This window comes from Lissotriton helveticus, chromosome 3_1, assembly GCF_964261635.1.
Source record: "Lissotriton helveticus chromosome 3_1, aLisHel1.1, whole genome shotgun sequence".
In the NCBI taxonomy this organism is placed as follows: Eukaryota; Metazoa; Chordata; class Amphibia; order Caudata; family Salamandridae; genus Lissotriton; species Lissotriton helveticus.
This window is the reverse complement of record NC_136061.1, coordinates 186,606,981-186,626,649: the sequence shown is the minus strand read 5'-3', so window position 1 is coordinate 186,626,649 and position 19,669 is coordinate 186,606,981.

Genomic DNA, 19,669 nt, shown 5'->3' with positions numbered 1-19,669 from the left:
TGAGGAAGAATTACACTTTAACAAGATTAAGAACAAGACTCATTTAAACGTTTTCGCAAACCTGTTATTGCATTATGTAGAAACATTGGAAATAGACAACTGTTATGTCTGCATGAAGCTACCTACTTCTGTAGCTGAAGGCGTGACTTATCATCACTTGCCCTTGACTTATGGAATTTCCTGTAGTATACTGACTACGTTATTTTACAAAAGAGGACCTTTACAGTATTACTATTCAAACTATGACGTGACATTTTCTGAACTTCCTGTTCGAAGAAACCTAAACCCTGTACAAAAGACTAGAGATGTAGCTAAATACATGAGTGATTATTTTCTAACGGTAGGAAAAATTAATATAGATGATGCACATAAAAATAATCTGACCTGTTCTTTACATGAAAAGGAAAAAGAATTTCTGGACATGGTAGAGAAAAGAAGAGAAAGTTTCCAAAAGAAAGCTAAAGATAGGAACCATAAAGTTCCTAAATGGGCAGAAAGTATAGGGAGCACCTCAAATGGTGGAGCTACTGCTGCTATGATCCTTGATTTCGAAAAGAAGGGGAAGCTCTGTCTTAAAAGGGAAATGACTAGTTATTATAACAATGTTTTCATTGGTTCCAGTGAATGTGAGCATAATTACAAGGTAATTGGAGGTTGGGGTTTCAAAGATGGGACAGAGCCTGTGTTTCCTGGGATTTATTTTATTTGTGGGAACAAGGCTTACTTCAAATTGCCCGACCATTGGTACGGGAGTTGCTACTTTGGTATAGTCTTCCCAAAGATATACCATGTGGGGAAAATAACTGGAAGCAATGAAGAAACTAACCAATTAGTACGCAATAGAAGAGAAACTGATGGTGAGATTGTAGGAGATATTTTTAGTGCAATAATACCTGCAGTGGGAGTGGTTCTGAACTCAAACAAAATTTGCAAATTGTCAACAGTAGTAGACCTGTTATCTACCGACACTGCTGGAGGGTTCCTGATGGTCAATACCGAAATGGTTGCGATCAGATCAATGGTTTTACAGAACCGACTTGCCCTTGATACCCTATTAGCGAAAGAGGGCGGAGTCTGCAGAATGTTGAAAGCGCAACATTGTTGCACTTACATACCTGACAAAAGTGTAGGGATCCAAAGGTATGTAAGGAACATTACAAATTTGGGAAAAGAACTTAAACAACTGGAGGTTGACAGTGCCTGGAAAAGACTTACTGATGTTCTCTCTGCTGTAGGTCATTGGATTGCACAGTTAGGTAGAGGGTTGTTGTTTAAGGTACTGATGCCAATTGCCATAATAGGGTTTATTATATTCCTTATATTTGTCTGTTGCAAATGCCGCAAACACCAAAAGAAATATACTGTGAATAAAAGAGGTGTGAAACGGAGTGTGGATGAACTTGAATTTGAAGAACTGAATAATCAGATTTACAAAAGGGTGAAGAATTCACACCCTAACAAAGAAACGAAGGAGAAATTAAATCGAATGTTGGAAGAGGTTGAAATGAACAAAGTGTGAAAAGTTGGCATCTGATTCCATTAGTTTGTGATGATAGTAAATATCATCAAAGAGGGGATTGATGGAGCAAGGATTCGCATATTACGCGACTTGCTTGGATTCATGAACCTCGAATAACTTATAACAATATAATTCAACCTGTTTGTCTTACTAATTTTCCTTTATTCTGACATTTGGGGTGTCCTAGAGACGCTTGCATATGTGTTTACTAATTCAATAACTCTCGTTCCTAAAAATGGCCGCTGCTTGGCGGGGTTTCTTTCTGCGCATGCGTTAGTCACACTCACGTGACGTGAAGTACTTGCAGTTCTGGTGGGAACCTTTGCGCTTGCGCACTGGCTTTTAAGATGGCTGCCTATGCTCTCACATGGTGAGGCTTGCACTGATGCTTTCATGTCATTGTCTGTTGCACTAAATCTTAATGCCTTAGTATAATTTTAAGTAAAGGGGTAGAGTAGCTATTCACGGTATACAGTGTATTCATTTATTTTCTGTGTTTTAATTTGTTTTCGCTTACTATTCATGTACCGCGATATTGAGGGTCTGATGGGACACTCGAGAATCCATATTGAAATGCTGTTCTGCGCATGACAGTCTTCTGCCGGTGGCATTGACAGTGTGCCAATTGAAGGTCCCTGCCAAGACGTGCCTGGGAAGATGCACCTTCACCCAGACGGAGAAGCTGAAATGTACTACATTAGCAACAAATGTATATCTTCCATTGTATTCTGTAGAATAGGTCATGGGAACCCCAAATTCAATAGGCGGTCCCAGAATATGTAAAACCCGGCTAGTAAAAGTCAAATGTGATTGGTGTGTTGACCTATCCTACTTGGGGACCAATCGAAATTGGGGATTCTGACACTTGCAACATTTGGGGGGTGGTACACTGACCCGAAAACAGTATAACTAGCCTAGGTTTAGCTAGAGAAATTGTCCGACTTGTCCGAATAGCTGACCTGTCACTGACCCAACGCACTCAATAGGTGACTGATACAGAGGGCTGCGGAGCACTCTTTCCGAAATATCCATAGACTCAAGAGGTTTTACTAAACCTTAAGTGCTGGCGGAGCACTTTGCTGGGGAGTTCGATAACCCAATCGGGGTTCTGGCCGATAGCTGCAGAGAGGGTGGAGCGCAGGCGTTGCTTCCAAACTGCGGGTGCTGGTCGTGCCTTGGTGGTCCCGTCCTGATCCTAATCTGGGTTGCCTGTCCTGTCCTGGGGTGTCCATTCTGCACCTGCTGTCCCATTGATGACTGTCCTTCCTTGGGGTTTTTCCTGTCCTTGACTGATCCGTGGCCAGGGTTGGTCTTCACACCATTCTAGGTAAATATATAGTGCTGAAACTCTATACTGCACCTTCTATTTTCTGTCTTTGGCTTTAATAAAGACATACCTTTGCATATGTTGATTTTCCATGCTTTTTCGCAAGGCTACTGAATTGAAAAGCTCATACATTATTGTTGTTTCCTAGCATGTTCCTATGTTACCCTTCCTATAAGCACATTTCTCCTGATGTGGTTTATAATTTTCTCCTTTTTCTAACTGAATTGATGTTTATAGCATTATAGAGTGTTCCATTCTTACCTTCCCCATAGTTGTATAGTGTTCCAGAGTCTCACAATAGAGACTAAAGCTCTTCTCCCTATCCGTATATTAGGGTAATTTTCCCATAGCGACTTTTTAGAGTGTTCTTAAATATTTCCTCTAAATTAGTCACTTTCCTTAAGTCTAAACTCTGAAACTTACTGACTAGCATGTTTCTTGTCCATACTTTCCCGTAAACCTTATAAATGATCAGCTTAATTTACTTCTTGTATGGATATGTGCTTTTCGTTATCTTGATTATTGATTGCCTTTTGGTTGTAAACTTGATGATTTCCGAATCTGAACTTTAGATAAAATCTTTAAAACTTCCCAGTAGTCTGTGGTCATTTTATGAAAGTATAAAAGAGTATATGTTGGTATTTTGTTTTGCATCTTTCTCCACAGCTAGCTCCCTGATCCATTGTGGTCATTAGGTACCCGTAACGGTGGAATGGTAAGTCGGGTACAGTAGAGATAATAGGAAGGAACCAGGGTTACTGGTAGTAGAGTGTAAGGTCACCTGATTAACGTATATTGTGAAATTGTTGGTTATGGGCCCGATACGTTTATGGTGAAATTGTTGGCCGGGTGACCTGCGCGCTCTATCAACATAACATACCACCATTACTCAAAGCCCGCCTTAAGGACCGCTATAGATGGGGCAAGTTGGAAATCTCTTGGCCGGGAAGAATTGTGAGCATAAAAATTACCTTCTTACCCAGGTTAATGCATGTAATAGAAACTCCCTCTATGGATCCCTTCAGAAGTCTTAGAAACCATTAAAAAAGTTGGTGCAGTTTATGTGGAACAACACGCTGAGAACACCCAAGGATATACCATACAGGAGACCAGCTGAGGGGGGTTTAGGACTTCCGAATATAGCGCATTACGTACATGCATCACAGCTACACCGAACCTTAGATTAGCATCTCCCATGTAATAAACCCTGACAAATACTCAAACAAGAAAGCTCCCATTTGTCCCTGAACTATGTGCTGTGGAAAAAGCCCCAAAATAGCTTTATATATGCATCACCACTCCATTCTGTGAGTGTGTTATGGAAATGCTGGGACAAACTCATGAAAAAAATACGGGATCACAATATTTCCCTCCTCTTTGATCCCAATGTTTGCCAACCCAGACTTCAGCTTGGACTTAGAAGATAAATGTTTTGAAGGGTGGTGAATGAAAGACCCACGCCTATTAATGGAACTTTACCAGAAATGAGAGATTTTAGATAGACAAACATTTAAGCAACTATTCAACCTGATGAATTCCGATGAATTTAGAGTCACCTAGCTTTTGAATTGGGCAGGTTCTAGAGATGTTAAGGCACGGTGGGGCAGAAACATGACCTCTGTGGAAAACCTGGTAGCACAGGGCTCACCTAAGAAAGTAATCCGCCACTTCTATACCACATTGACCACAATGTCACACACAGAAAGACACTTAAGACAAAAAATGGGAACAAGACTCAGATTAGACACAACTCTTGAAGACACTTGGATACGTATCTGGTCATGGGCATCGAAAATTATTATCTGTCTTCAACACAAGGCTAATGCTTACAAAATACTTTCACAGTGATATTTAACACCAGTGCGTCTACACCCCATGTTTGAACTCCCGATATGTGTTGGAGGGGATGTGGTAAGAGGGGCACTTCTATGCTTATGTGGTGGTTCTGTCCAAAGGTTAGAAACACAAAAAATGGACAGTGGACCAAACACAAACAATTGCAGGGCCAATCAAAAAAAATCACCAATGTATTCAGAGTATTGAGCTATCTTGTGTGCAGGCTTCCAAAAGTGCCCCCTGTCCAAAAGTACTCCCCTTCCCCAGGGGAAATTTGACAAACAAACTAGATGGGAGCTGCACCACTATAAAATGAACAAGTCCCTATAGATAATCATTGCTCAGTGAAGCGCAGAATGAGGTATTTTCTTCTTTATTTTTTCATTCATAAAAAGCACAGCCAACACGTTTCGTCCTATGACCTAGGACTTCCTCGTGGCATGATCAGTCTGGGGCAACAATCGGGTGATAGGGTTGTAACTTTGTAGATAAAATATTCTGAGCAGGAGTAGATATCTGACATCTGATCTCTGTGTTGAATAAGTGATCCACAATAAGGACAAAAGTGTAGTTTGACGTAGTCCAATATCCAATAATTGTAGAAAAATCAATAAAAGGTGTGGTATAATAGCCACAGTTAGTTAGAGACTGTGCTGGTAATATTAGAGCCTGCACATCTTAAGGGAGACTCGTTGCACTAGCTGCCGTATTTCGTAATCGAAGTGTAAACTGGCATAGTTTCTGGCGTCGCTTTCCCGCCCGTCACAACTATTGGATATTGGACTACTTCAAATTACACTTTTGTCCTTACAAGGTTACAATTCTATTGTCCAGTTGTTGCCCTGAACTATTAATGCCCTGAAGACATTCTGTCCAAAGGTGAAGCAATTTTGGTCGGTATTTCTGCAACGGATTCAGAACATGTGTAATTTGAATCTACCCCTTCACCCATTAACTTTGTTGTTTGGTGATTTAGGGCAGGATGGGGGATACCTGTCTACAACACCCAAAGGTAAATTACGAATACATTTCTTAGTAGCGGCACGACTTTCCATTGCACAGTCTTGGAAAAGGCCTGTCCCTTGTGAACTATCACCACAGTGGTCTAATGCTTGTCATATGAATGTAATGAAAAGATCTTCCACCAAAATACCTGATAGGATTTTTTAAGTTTGAGAAAGTATACACTCCAGAGATGAGGACCACCTGCCCTGACTCCCTTGGACACACCACTGAAGTCCAGTGGCAACTCCCCGTTCCTCTTGGCCACAGTGGAGTTTTGCGTGGCATTAGCGACCAAAGTAGACACGCTAGCTATAAACAAATATACTGTGGGGGGGATCAAAAGAAACTGAAAGAGTGACTACACAGCACAGACATGACCCTTGCCAAGCTTGTGCTTCAGTCGAAAGCGACATCACAAGAGTTATGTGCACTAACAGAACTCTTGAAGCTTTTGGAACACTGAACTGAGGATGCTGAGGGCAGGCAACACCGCCACAACCTTTGCATTGTGGGCTTACCAGAAAAAAACTGAGGGCTCTATTGACACTGCCTTCGCTGAGGAGTGGATGCAGGAGGAAGTGTGCCCTCAATGCCTTTCCCCCATGTACACAGTGGAGCAGCGTTTTGGGCTCCCCCTAGGCCCATTGAAGTCAAACTCCTCAACTACCAGGACCACAATCTTCTTCTCAACACAGAAAGGTCAGCAGGGTCACTGATGGTGGATAATTCCAAACTGATGCTCTTTCCTGACCTTACTCTGGTGTTTCAATGCCAAAGGACCTCCTTTTTGTCTGGCAAGATTTGATTGCAAGAAATCGACCTAAAGTATGCTTAGCTTTTCCCAACGAAGCAAAAAGTAATAGCAAATCAAGAAACACTTCTTTTCTGGACAAAGGATGCCTGGACCTGGGTTGACCAATTCCAGACAGGATCTGGAGACACGAGGAGGGATCCGGACCCTCCCCGGTGACGACTGCAGCCGGCTAAATTCCTGCGAAAGAGGGAGGAAGCTTGTTGAATGACCCCTAACCCCACAGATCAGAGATGACAGAACATCAGTGGTGGCTACGCTGGTAGCATTCGGCACCAGACGACCCTTACTGCAGTCCGGCAAATCAGGAAGTGACTGGTCTGGCTCTTAGCAGAGTGCAGCCTCTAGTGTCCTACCTAGGATGACCCAGCAGACAGCGAATAAACTGATGTAAGACCATTTCATGGGAATTGTATAGTGTACAGAATGTCATGGCTTGCGACCCACTTCTCGCACCTCCCCCACACTGTCCAGGGGGGGTGCACGTGTGACTACAGCCGTAATCTATGCCTTTTGCATCTTACCCCAGCATAACCAAGCACGTCCCCTTACCCATGACACTGATATACAGTAGCCTACACACAACTGTTCTTGATAGGCAAAAACATCTTCCCAATGCTGGCAATCACTAGCACCAGCACCCTCTCTATGAACAGCGTAATATCCTTGATTTACACTACACAAACATTTGCTGTCCTCAACAGTTTGGACGGTTCATTTGTTTTGCATTTCCCCTTTTTTCAGACCGGGAGTTGTTGCAGAACATGAGGTTATTTGCACCTCAGTAGATAGTACTGACGACCCTAATGTATACCTGGAAGCATTGTTCCCCTTACTGATTTGCAAATGGCACCACAGGCCATCACTGGGGCCCGCCGTTTTGCTACCCTGCTAGCTGTTATGACACACCCAGATAAATATACTGTTGTGACATGGAATGTTCACCGGGTGGGGACAGTACGCACATGCTATGGAATACAATCGTTTTTGTGGGGGCAGGGAGCCCAAATGGTATTAATGCAGGAGACCTATCTGACGAGTGAGGAAGGAGACACGCTGCAACACAAACAGCATGGACAACTATACCACACCACATACTCCACATTTGTAAGGGGTGCAGCAATATCACTAAAACCGAAAGTCCCATTTCAGATGGGAGAGGTGCGTGTAGACCAGCAAGGGCAGTGTGTTCTACTAAGAAGCAGACTAGATGGCTCCCCTTTGGTCCTCTGCAGCATCTACGCACCAAATGTCGTTCAGACTGCATTCTTTGTGTCTCTATTACAGCGTGTAGCAGACTGGGCAGGCTTCCTGTTGCTCTTTGCGGTGGGGGTGAATTTCAACTCAGTATACAATATTGAGGAGGGCCACTTGCACCACCCACTACCTAGTCCCCTTGCATACCGCAATGCCAAGGCTCTACAGAAATGGGTGCATGTCTGGGCTTTGGCAGACTACTGCAGGGTACCGAATATAGGTATGAAAGAACAATTCCTTCTATTCAACCCCACCTAGACTGCATGCCCGATTAGACTACATATGTGGCCCCGCTGCTGACCAGGGAGGAGGAGTCCACACCTTATACCTAGGGAAAACACTCATTGATCATAACCCCTTAGAGGTCACATTTAGATGAGGGTAAGTGTTGACACTGATCCCAAACTTGAAACCCCAGACCCAATGGCTGGAGAACCCAGTAACCTGTGATGCCCTGCGTGACGCTATTGCAGACTACTTTAGAGTCAATGATGCTAAGGCCTCCTCACTCATGGTGGAGTGGGAGGCATTTAAAGTAGTGATCAGGAGTGCCTGTCTACACACTACCGTTGGAGCTTGGGGGGCACTGCTGGCAGAGCTCAAGACCCTGGAGACCTTCCTGTTGACCACTGAGTGAGGGCCCATGCACAAGCCAACCGCAGGTGCGCCTTCAAGATCTGTGAACCGCTACTCCTCCCTGTTGGAAAGCATTGGATGCCTGGATTACAACTCTTACATCACTGGGCACATGTCAATGGAGATGGGGCAGGGCGCCTCCTGGCATGGTTAAAGACCCCGACAGTCCCACTTGCCAGTGCTCTCCATTAGGATGGGGGAAGGCCGTGAGGTCAACACATAGGAAGACTTTTATTACTATTATCATGTGCTTTATTCTGACCTCACACCCCCAGATGAAGAAGCCACAGTAGCTTTCCTGGCTTATTCCAAACAATACCTGAGAACCTGCTGGAGAGCCTAACAGGCCGATCACTGGAATTTGGCAGCCTCCCCAGCATGACCAACAAGGCAATTGTGACATCGATACTGACACCGGGGCGAACACCGGTCGACCTGTCGTCCTATCGCCCCTTCTTCCTCCTAAATACAAATTATAAAAACCTGGTGTTGAGATTACTCTCGCCCCTCTCCTTGTTGATCCACAGTGACCAGAACGGATTCATCCTGGGAAGAAATATATCCTTGAAAATAAGGAGATTGTATCAAGTTATGGAAAAGGCCTCTGAGATATAGCTGCAATCAGCATGCGTAGCCCACAACCTTCAACAAGCCTTTTACACTCCTCAGTGGGCATATCTGTTTCTAACCCTGCGGTTACTTGGGATACCAAACCTTATCGTCAAATGGTTCAGCCTCCTATATGGGACGCCTATGGCTAGGGCACAGACGGACCAGCATATATCGGCTCCATATAAAATCTCAAGAGGTACGAGACAGGGCTGTCCACTATCTCCTATACTATTAGCACTCGCCATCGAACCCCTAGTCTTGTGACTGAGGCGTAGCAGCGTGACTTAAGGCCTGCTGCTGGGGGGGCACCATGCATGCTGTTTCGCTCTATGTGGATGATATGTTGGTATACGTCAGAGATAGAGGCCATCTTCACTCCAGTGTCTAGAGGGCTGGAGGGTTTTGGAAACATTTTGGGGTTAAGAGTTAACCCAAGGAAGTCTCAGATCTTCCCATTTATGCAAGGCATGCTGAACGGAACAGTAAGGTCCGGGGTTCAGGACCTGCAATGGGTAGCCACAACATTCAGATATTTGGGCATTACTATCGACCATGGCCATTCTGATTTTTTAGATGGTAACCTAGATAGAGCTGTGGGCTCCCTGCGCTCACAGATTGCTATCTGTACTGCTCTACCGATATCCGCCCAGGGTCGTATATCTATATCCAGGATGGTGATGGTCCCTAGACTACATTATTACTTTACGAACCTTCCCCTAGTGATACTGAAAAAGTTCTTTGGACAAATCGACTCACTACTGACTGCCCTTTTATTCGTAAAGGGGAGGAGATGTATAGCACTTGACACGTTGAGGTTGCCACTGCATAGGGGAGGATAGGGTTTTCTTGACTTTTCTGGATATTATTGGGCAACCCAGCTTCTGTGGCTGAACAGATGGTTGGTGGGAATTCATCTGCAAGAAAAGGGGTATTCGGCCACTCAGATACAAGATGGAATACTGAACACGCTGCTGTTCCCAGGGAGGAGAAAGAGAGAGCGCCATCATTTTATGCTCTCAAAGTGTTTCGCCTACACAAGTACAGTGCTCCCCCTATGCCCACGCTCTCCCCCTGCAAGGACTGCCCACTGAGTTAAGACTGGTAACCGCTTGAGAGTTTGTTGTGGGAGGAGGCGGGTCTATACACCGTGGTGGACTTATATCAAGAAGGAGTGCTAGTGGACCTCCAGCTGTTACACGATCAGTTCGACCTCCCACAGGGTCAGCTCTTCCGGCATGGGAGAATATCTTAGACAGTGTTGGGAAAAGCCCCCACTATACCTCCTACTACTGCCATGCTACAAGTGTTACACACCAGGGGGCACGGCCGTAGACTAGTAACCCGGCTGTAGAGGGCAATTCAACAACACCCAAACATCTCCCTGCTGCCCCTAATGGAACCCTTTTAGGAACTCTCAGGGAAGGTATTTCATGATAGAGGATGGCGAAGAGCCTTGGAATAGCCCCAAGGGTTTCCCGCAATGCGGAATTTTGACTTCATACAGTTACATATCTTACACAAGGCCTATCTAAAGCCTAGGAAAATAGGTCACCTCTTGCCTACGGTGAATTGTGCACGCTGCCACCATTCCTCTTCGGACGTCTGGCATATCCTGTGGGACTTCCCTTTGCTGAGACCAAATTGGGATGCAGTTCAGAGGATATTAGCAGGGGTCACATAAAAACCACAATTGACAGCTATTCAGACCTGTTTGGTAGGCGCTTCCCCGAGACCCTCAGTAAGAAAGTACCAACAAGGATCTTCAACCTCCTGTTCCTCCTGGCAAAATGCTGCATCACCATGAGATGGAAATCCGCACACCTGCTCTCGAGCGAGACCTGGCACACAAAGGGGAGGGTCATCCGCAGGGAGGAGAGCAGGGGCTCAAGGCATCATCCCATTCCTGACCAATGAGACGTAGTAATGCAGGACCTAAAGCAGTACAGGGAGGGGGATGACAGAACTCCATGATCTGTAGGATACAGAGCTGCACCTACTGGATGGCACTGAGGCCCAACTTGGTACCCTGCACATCTGAAAAGATAAATATCCTTTTACAAGGACGTCTCCCTGCTGCGCATGTTAGGACCTGACCCCCAGTCCAGCTGGAGCTTGGGGTCCCAGAGGGGTCAACCATTGGAAACAGTCCCTGCCCCAGCCTGTGCACGCCTCCCCTCACAGCTAATGACTCAGGGGCTGGGGGGAGGGGTAACATAGGGCATCACAGTATCTCCTTCCTGCTTGTTGCTGCAGGTGGTTGGGGGAGGGAGGTGAGAGTTATATCTGGTTTATCGGTTATATACTAGTCGAAGACTCACTGCAGTCACTGGGTAACCATTGTGCAACGTGTATCCTCAAGTGCATGTATCGCTAGATGGCAGTCTACCCTGTTCTTTTATAGTATGTATATTGCATTTGTGTACATGCCATACATGATGTTTGTTTATATGTCTTATGCTGCCAATCCGTTCCTTGCAGAGTGGAAACAAACGAACAAAACCAATAAATGTCGTTAGTAAAAAAAAAAAAAAGTTTGACAAAGTATGATTGCAGTTCAAGACATATGTTAAGAGAGACAGAACTATAGCTTCATGGGTAAGCTAGTAACTCTACTTATTTCTCGATTTAGGAGGTTGTCGCCATCTGAGAGTGAGGAAGACAATGAAAATGCTAAAAATATGATTAATAACAATGGTGGGATGCTATATTTCCATTGCCTAGAAATGCATGATTCACCGGCATATACTTTGTTTTGTACTACATTGGCTGATGCTCGATCTTTGTCTCATTATATAACTGTAAAAATGTTTACTCAACCTGCCCTGGACCTCAAACTTAAATAAAGTGTTTACAAAAAATGTCACCTCCCACAGGTGGTTGTTAGCCGTTAAGTGCAAACTAAAGTGCCTTGCAGCCTGATGTCACAGGGGAGGGGACTGGGAAGATCAGTGTCCCTTGTGACCTGCGGCTTTGTCTTCTGGATCCCTCCCCCCAGCCCATGGAAGGGCTGAGGTGATTTCATTCAGGCGGAGGAGTCTGGTGTTGCCTACGCGTAAACCCTCTAGAGCAGCCCAGGAAGGACTAAAACTGATGAGGGAACTGTTTCGCAGGCATTGATAAGGCCAAAGAGCATGAAGTTGCCTGATTTTCCTTGAAGTGCTCCAGGGTAGAATCAGCTTTTTCACCAAAAAAGGCAGAATCCCTCAAAATACATTTCCATGAGGGATGCTAGCACATCTTCAGGAAAGCCTTCGGATCTCATTCACGCCTGTTGATGGAGGCCCACATTACTGCTGACTGCTCAGCCCAAACAATAGGTACTATACAAGCCAGCCCGAATAACATATTTGGCTGCATCCTGAATGGTTTGATCTAAGGAGGCCATGGCCCACTGGGGAAGAATATAGAGGTTGTAGAAAGAAAGTCCCTGTTTAGCGTAGCAGACTGTAATTGCTGGGAAAAGTTATACCTAGGGGGTCTCTGCACGATTATAGAGGTGATCTGAACAACAATCTAATGTAAGCAAGCAACAGAAATGCACTATAATTAAGTAATGGGCACATACAACGAAAAAAAATTAATTTCGAAATTTATTAAAGCCTCCCAACTGGGTTACAATCTAAAACAGAATTAAAAACCAACTAAAAAAACACCTTAAAAAAGGTGTCACAATAAATCAAATACAGTCAAAGTTTCCAAAGAAGTCGACGCGGCGTTTCGGTGCTATTCAGTCTTTACACCTTCATCAGGACATTGAAAATATTTGACGTATCTATAAATTAAATAACAGAGATTTAGTGCCATTATATGTCTTTCTTTTTACTACAACAAAGCTTGCTCACTTTCTTTAGGTCTACTCATGTCCCCTTTAAGCTATCTGTCCCCATTCACAGAGAACAAGTGTCACCTGTGCAGTTTTTATTTTTCCCACATTTCTACACCTTTTCACTGTGTGGCTATTAGTGAGTGTGTTCGGTTACCTGTATTTTGACTAAAATAAAGCTTATCAATTGCTTCAAGTCGTTTTCTTGTCGTGGACTTTGTTCTGATGGTTGTCACACATTTAAAAGCTACAAGAAGTATAAAGAGATATATTATAATGACAGAATCCTGTGTTTCCTATATTGTCAGATACATATTCTGTGTACGTTAGTGACTCCGGTTCTCTAAATGGACCGTTTACCTTATATTTTAAGCCCCAGAGCTTTCTCTTTGCACGGAGGAACCACCGTTATTGGTAGAAGAGATATCTAAAGTCGGGATTTCTTGTTCCCCTGTGTAAATAAAAGAACACATGTCTTCCCTCAGTACTTGTGTTCTATAACTAACTCAAAAGAAAAGGGGGGGATACTCATAGTCCCTCCAAAAGGTACTCACCAACCCAGGATTGGTTAGATGTGGCGATGTGCTCTTTCAATTATGCACATGCACTTGATAGTCTTGTCGTCAGGAATAGCGATATCTATAGGTAAAAATAGTTCGTGTTTATATTCAGTCAGATATGTATTTTTTTTTACAGTTAGTCCCTATTTTATGTATACACTATTTTTTTTAATGAGAAAAAATGCACATTTCGGATCTTGACCATATCTCGGTCTTTAGATTTGCACCATGGGGAGTGATATATTCTGGTGCACTGGTAGGGGTTATATGGACTCTCATTTGATGCATCCTAAAGTTATCCATATAGCAGCCCATTAGGTCTAATATGGCTTCACTAGGAAAGCTGTCTATAGATATCTATAGCCTTCCCACTCTCAATACGACACTTTTATCCAGGTAATGTTCAAGGTTTGCATAATCTAAAATTGGGGTCTGTTACTCAAATGGACTGAATTCCCCAGCTAAATCAAAAGATAGGGTCTCTCCCTGAAAAAGTCAGAGTTCCCTCCCTAATTCCATCTTTAACTGAGTGAAATCGGCATTTGCATACCTGTAATGTTTCAGACGGCCTCCCTGTTCCTCCGTGCATTCGCCTTCGTGTTCATTCAAAGGGTAACCTAACTATCTCGGTCGGTGCTTTTATGCTGATTTTACCTTTGTTGACCCGGAAGTCAAAGCGGAATTTTTAGATTTTGATTGTTTTTTCATCAACGAAACGATAATTCATTGGATTTAAGCATAATTTAGATATTGCTAAACGTCGGTACATCTCGACCTATTCTACAGTCGTTTTTGGATATCGGTTTGTGGATTACCGAAGGAATCGACCCGGAAGTAATTCTTCGACTTCGTCGAAAAACAACATTACTCACAGAGTAAAATATATGAAGCCTATACATGGGGCAAACTTGACGCTATGTAACTTCGAGGGCAACACAATATATGTTCACCCGCTTCAATCCATATGGTTTTGAACTTATGTTACTCGAACCCAGTGCGGCCATCTTTGGTTGGGAAGTGTGTTCAATAATCGTTAGTTGGGCTCGTGTATCCTGGCGGGTATTATGCTGGTAGTCCCGGCCATCTTTATTTGGGATACTTATGAATATTAATAATAATAGAAGATAACGCAATCAGCTTAATGTGCAATAGATCGGTCTGATGTTAAATCCTCATTGTTGCCTATATCCGTACATTCAAAAATATTTTTTTCTTTTAAAAATATCTCAGTGTGGTTTTTCGAATAGGCTAGATACAAAAAACGAAATAATTTCATTTCACAGGTTTTGATCGATGTTTGCTCACCCCTTATGATCATGATATCCATTCTACCAATTACGAGATGTGTACTGATCTGCACAGATAATATCCTAATTTATAATCACAGCTTATACTTGAAAATATTTGAACAACCTATGGGAGCTTTCATGCAGCTTGCTAATGCGATCTATTTGATCGTAGATATTTATACAAACAGTCATTTCACATCTCTAATACTATAACAGGTGGTTAACATCCTACTTAACAGGCCTACATAAGCTTTCATTCATCTTTCGTGATGTAATAGATGTGGTAATTGTCATAGATTTGTTGACACCAGTATATAAACATAGACATATACATTTCACATCTTTTAATCCATGTGTCATGGTGGACATCTTAAATATTTGAAAATATGGACTAAGCACAACAAATTTAATACATGTATCTCTCTATTGGGCTAATCTAAACAAAACGTGAAAAAGATAGTTCAATGATTACTAGTCACTAGATACAAATTTATCAACAAAGGTTTTTAGTGAATGGTTTAGAATGGAAACAGATATTTTACACATCAAATGTACTAAACCGGATACATAGTTTGCAATGTTCAATAAGCAAAAGGATTCGCTGTTTATGATCGGCTCAGTTGGATCTCTATCTCTTTCTTTACTACGCTAAGGATCTCTGCTATCGATAAGTATAACAGCTGACTATCTATACTGAGTCATTAATGGAGCTCTATAGGGCTTTATAGAATAAGTCTTTCCCATTCTTCTCTGTTGTTTAATCCAGTTCTGAAGGTGTTAAATAAGGACATATAAAATTGTTCTCTTTTCTTTCTTTTAGTATTACTGTCGCCACCTCTTATACTGTGACTCATGACTTCCACCCCACACCATTTCAAGTCATCCACATTGTGGTTGTGAGTCAACCAATGTTCTACCAAGGGGACGGTCTTTTTCTTGGTCCTGATTGCAGATTTATGTTCCGTTATTCGAGTTTTAATCTCCCTAGATGTCTCTCCAATGTATGCTTTGTTACATGGACATTTAATCAGGTAAATCAAGTCCTTGGTTCTACAGTTTAGGAAACTTTTAATTTTGTGGTCTACGCCATTGTAGGAGATCATATTGCCTTTTATTTGCGAAGCACAATTAGAACACATATTGCAAGCAAAATTGCCTGTTGGAAGCGGGGTTTTTTGGATGGTTCCTTGTGTTTCAATTTTATTCTCCTTAAAGGTGTGTACTAAGCAGTTTTTTATAGTTCTATTTCTGCGGAAGCTGAACATTGGTTTTGGAATGTTTACTCCCTGTCTATCATTCAGGAGTAACAAATTTCGATTAATAATATTTTTTATTTTGTTACTAGCTTCACTGAAATTAGTGACAAAAATTAATTTGTCCTTAGCTCTGTCAGTCTTCTGTTTATCTTTTTCAAACAATGCATCTCTGTTATAATACCTGGCGCGTTTGTATGCCTTCCTAATTAGACCTTTAGGGTATCCTCGGTTCCTCCGTTTTTCTGACAGAGCATTAGCATGTTTCTTAAAATCTTGAATGTTACTACAATTCCGTCTTATTCTAAGAAATTGCCCGAATGGTATGTTGTCCTTTTGACTTTTAGGATGATTACTCCTATAATGTAAAAGGGTGTTTCTATCAGTTGGTTTCGTATAAAGGTCAACACCCAAGGCTGCATTTTCTACTCTGATCTTGATATCCAGGAACTCTATGGTTTCTTTGTTGTAATTTGAGCTAAATTTCAGATTTTTGTCACCTAAATTCAACCATGAAATAAATTCTGTCAGTGTCTCTACAGTCCCAGTCCAAATGAAAAAAATGTCGTCGATATACCTCGACCAACATGTTATATTTTCACTGAATGGTGCCGTGTCATTATATACATGTTTTTCCTCAAAGGCTGCCACATATAAACATGCCAGACTTGGGGCGCAAGTTGCGCCCATACTGGTCCCCTTGACCTGTTTATAAAAATCATTTTTAAATAAAAAAATATTGTTGTTTAAGATGATTTCTGCACAGTCTATAATAAAAGTTGCATGCTCATTTAGATCTTCTTCTCCTATTTTAAGGAGGCCCTCTAACATCTTGATGGTGTCATCCTGAGGGATGTTTGTATAGAGGGCCTCTATGTCTAGAGTAACCAACCATTGGGTTGAGACATCATATGGTAAGCCCTCAATTTTGTCGATCATGTAAGTGGTATCTTTTATGTATGCCTTCTGGCTCGTTACAATGGGTTGGAGAAATGTATCTATATACTTGCTTAGTGGTTCAGTGACGGAGTTAATGCTAGTCACAATGGGTCGCATAGGGGGATCGGCTATGTTTTTGTGTACTTTAGGAAGCCCATACAGGGCAGGAATAATTGGAGCTTCATTCTTTAGAAATTTGTATTCCTCCAGGCAAATAATCTCATCCTCCTTAGCAAAATTTAGAAGGGTATTCACCCTGAGGATCAGGGCATTCCACTCTTGTCTGTTAGATCTGCAGTAGTGTTCAGAATTATTTAAAAGGAGCATCATTCTTTTGTTGTAATCCTCAGTTTGCATAAGTACTATGCTCCCTCCCTTATCACCCGGTTTAATAGTCAAATTCTGGTTGTTTTTCCAAATCTTTTAGAGCTGTTCTTTCTTCCCTGTTCAGATTATTAGGTCCTTTTGTTGGGTGGGTAAATAGGTCAGAGATATTGCTCTCTACTACTCTTTCAAATAGATCTACTTGTTTGTGTATCATGCCTACATTGGGGGTCCATTCTGACTTAGGTTTTAAGCCGGATTTGTTCCTGGGGCCCTCTCTTGGGGGTTTATCTTTAAAGAAATCCTGGAGTCTTATTTTTCTAAAGAATCCCTGTATATCTCTCTCTAAGTTGTACTTATCTATTTTTGTGCTAATGGCGAATCCTAACCCTTTTTCTAGAACTGCCTTTTCTGCTGTGGTTAGGATAATGTCTGAGAGATTGATAATAGCTGCTTTTTGGTTCAATCCCACTTGGTTTGACTCCGTGTGTAGTATCTCCTCTGCTGTTGAGGTTGAGGGTAAAATTTCCCTCTCCCGTTCCCTCTCGGTTGGTTTTGGTAGTTTCCTCGGCCCCGTTGTCCTAAAAAAGATAGGGACTCATGTGTTGGAGTTGAACTAGCTTCTTCTATTTTATTCTTCTCCATTCTGGTCTCATTCTCAGAGTCTGTACTTGTGTAAGAGGAATCGCTAAAAGTCACTCTTTTTTTCGGGTATGTTCTACGGGGTTGTTGCCATTGGTTTCTGTTAGGGAAGTTCTCTCTAGGGCGGTCAAAGAAATCTTTTTGTGTGTAGGGGTAAACTACTTCAGTGTTGTAATTGGCAACATCCTTATTAAATTTGGTGGTCTTTTTACCAAATAAGAAGTCTCCATACCCTGTCACATCCCTTTGGATTTCTTCTAGCTTTTTCTTTGCATCTTCATACGCGGAGTTGTCTAATTTGGCTTCTAGTTCTTCTATCTCTTTCCTTTCTACTATCAGGATGGCATTGGCAGTTTCTATTATTAGCAACATCCAATCCCTGCTGCACCTATTTGCAATCAGGGTCCAGTTCTCTATAAATTTAGCGTGGCGTATAAAAACTCCTGGTTCGTTCTTGACTTGCAAGCCATTGGGTATTATGCCTTTCTTAAGATAGTCAATAAGAAAATCTGCATGTAGTTCTGTACGAACCAATTTCTTTTTGTTGTTCCAGAGTTCACGCCATTTATCTTCATCATTATTGATGCTGGTAATGGATGTAAAATTTTTTGATGTGCCATTAACAATTTTATTGAATTCCTCTTCTGAGAAACCATATGTTTTGAAAGCGTCCATTGTCAATTAGGCGCACTTTATAGGACAATGCCAATGATAGATGAATAAGGTTATATACCTCCCAGCTAACAAGCTGTACAATAAAGCCTCAAAAAAACGGAGGGTCCCCTTATGACAGATGTCAGGGAGGGGGAATTGAACTTGTAGAAAGAAAGTCCCTGTTTAGCGTAGCAGACTGTAATTGCTGGGAAAAGCTATACCTAGGGGGTCTCTGCACGATTATAGAGGTGATCTGAACAACAATCTAATGTAAGCAAGCAACAGAAATGCACTATAATTAAGTAATGGGCACATACAACGAAATAAAATTAATTTCGAAATTTATTAAAGCCTCCCAACTGGGTTACAATCTAAAACAGAATTAAAAACCAACTAAAAAAACACCTTAAAAAAGGTGTCACAATAAATCAAATACAGTCAAAGTTTCCAAAGAAGTCGACGCGGCGTTTCGGTGCTATTCAGTCTTTACACCTTCATCAGGACATTAAAAATATTTGACGTATCTATAAATTAAATAACAAAGACTTAGTGCCATTATATGTCTTTCTTTTTACTACAACAAAGCTTGCTCACTTTCTTTAGGTCTACTCATGTCCCCTTTAAGCTACCTGTCCCCATTCACAGAGAACAAGTGTCACCTGTGCAGTTTTTATTTTTCCCACATTTCTACACCTTTTCACTGTGTGGCTATTAGTGAGTGTGTTCAGTTACCTGTATTTTGACTAAAATAAAGCTTATCAATTGCTTCAAGTCGTTGTCTTGTCGTGGACGTTGTTCTGATGGTTGTCACACATTTAAAAGCTACAGGAAGCATAAAGAGATATATTATAATGACAGAATCTTGTGTTTCCTATATTGTCAGATATATATTCTGTGTACGTTAGTGACTCTGGTTCTCTAAATGGACCGTTTACCTTATATTTTAAGCCCCAGAGCTTTCTCTTTGCACGGAGGAACCACCGTTATTGGTAGAAGAGATTTCTAAAGTCGGGATTTCGTGTTCCCCTGTGTAAATAAAAGAACACATGTCTTCCCTCAGTACTTGTGTTCTATAACTAACTCAAAAGAAAAGGGGGGGGGATACTCATAGTCCCTCCAAAAGGTACTCACCAACCCAGGATTGGTTAGATGTGGCGATGTGCTCTTTCAATTATGCACATG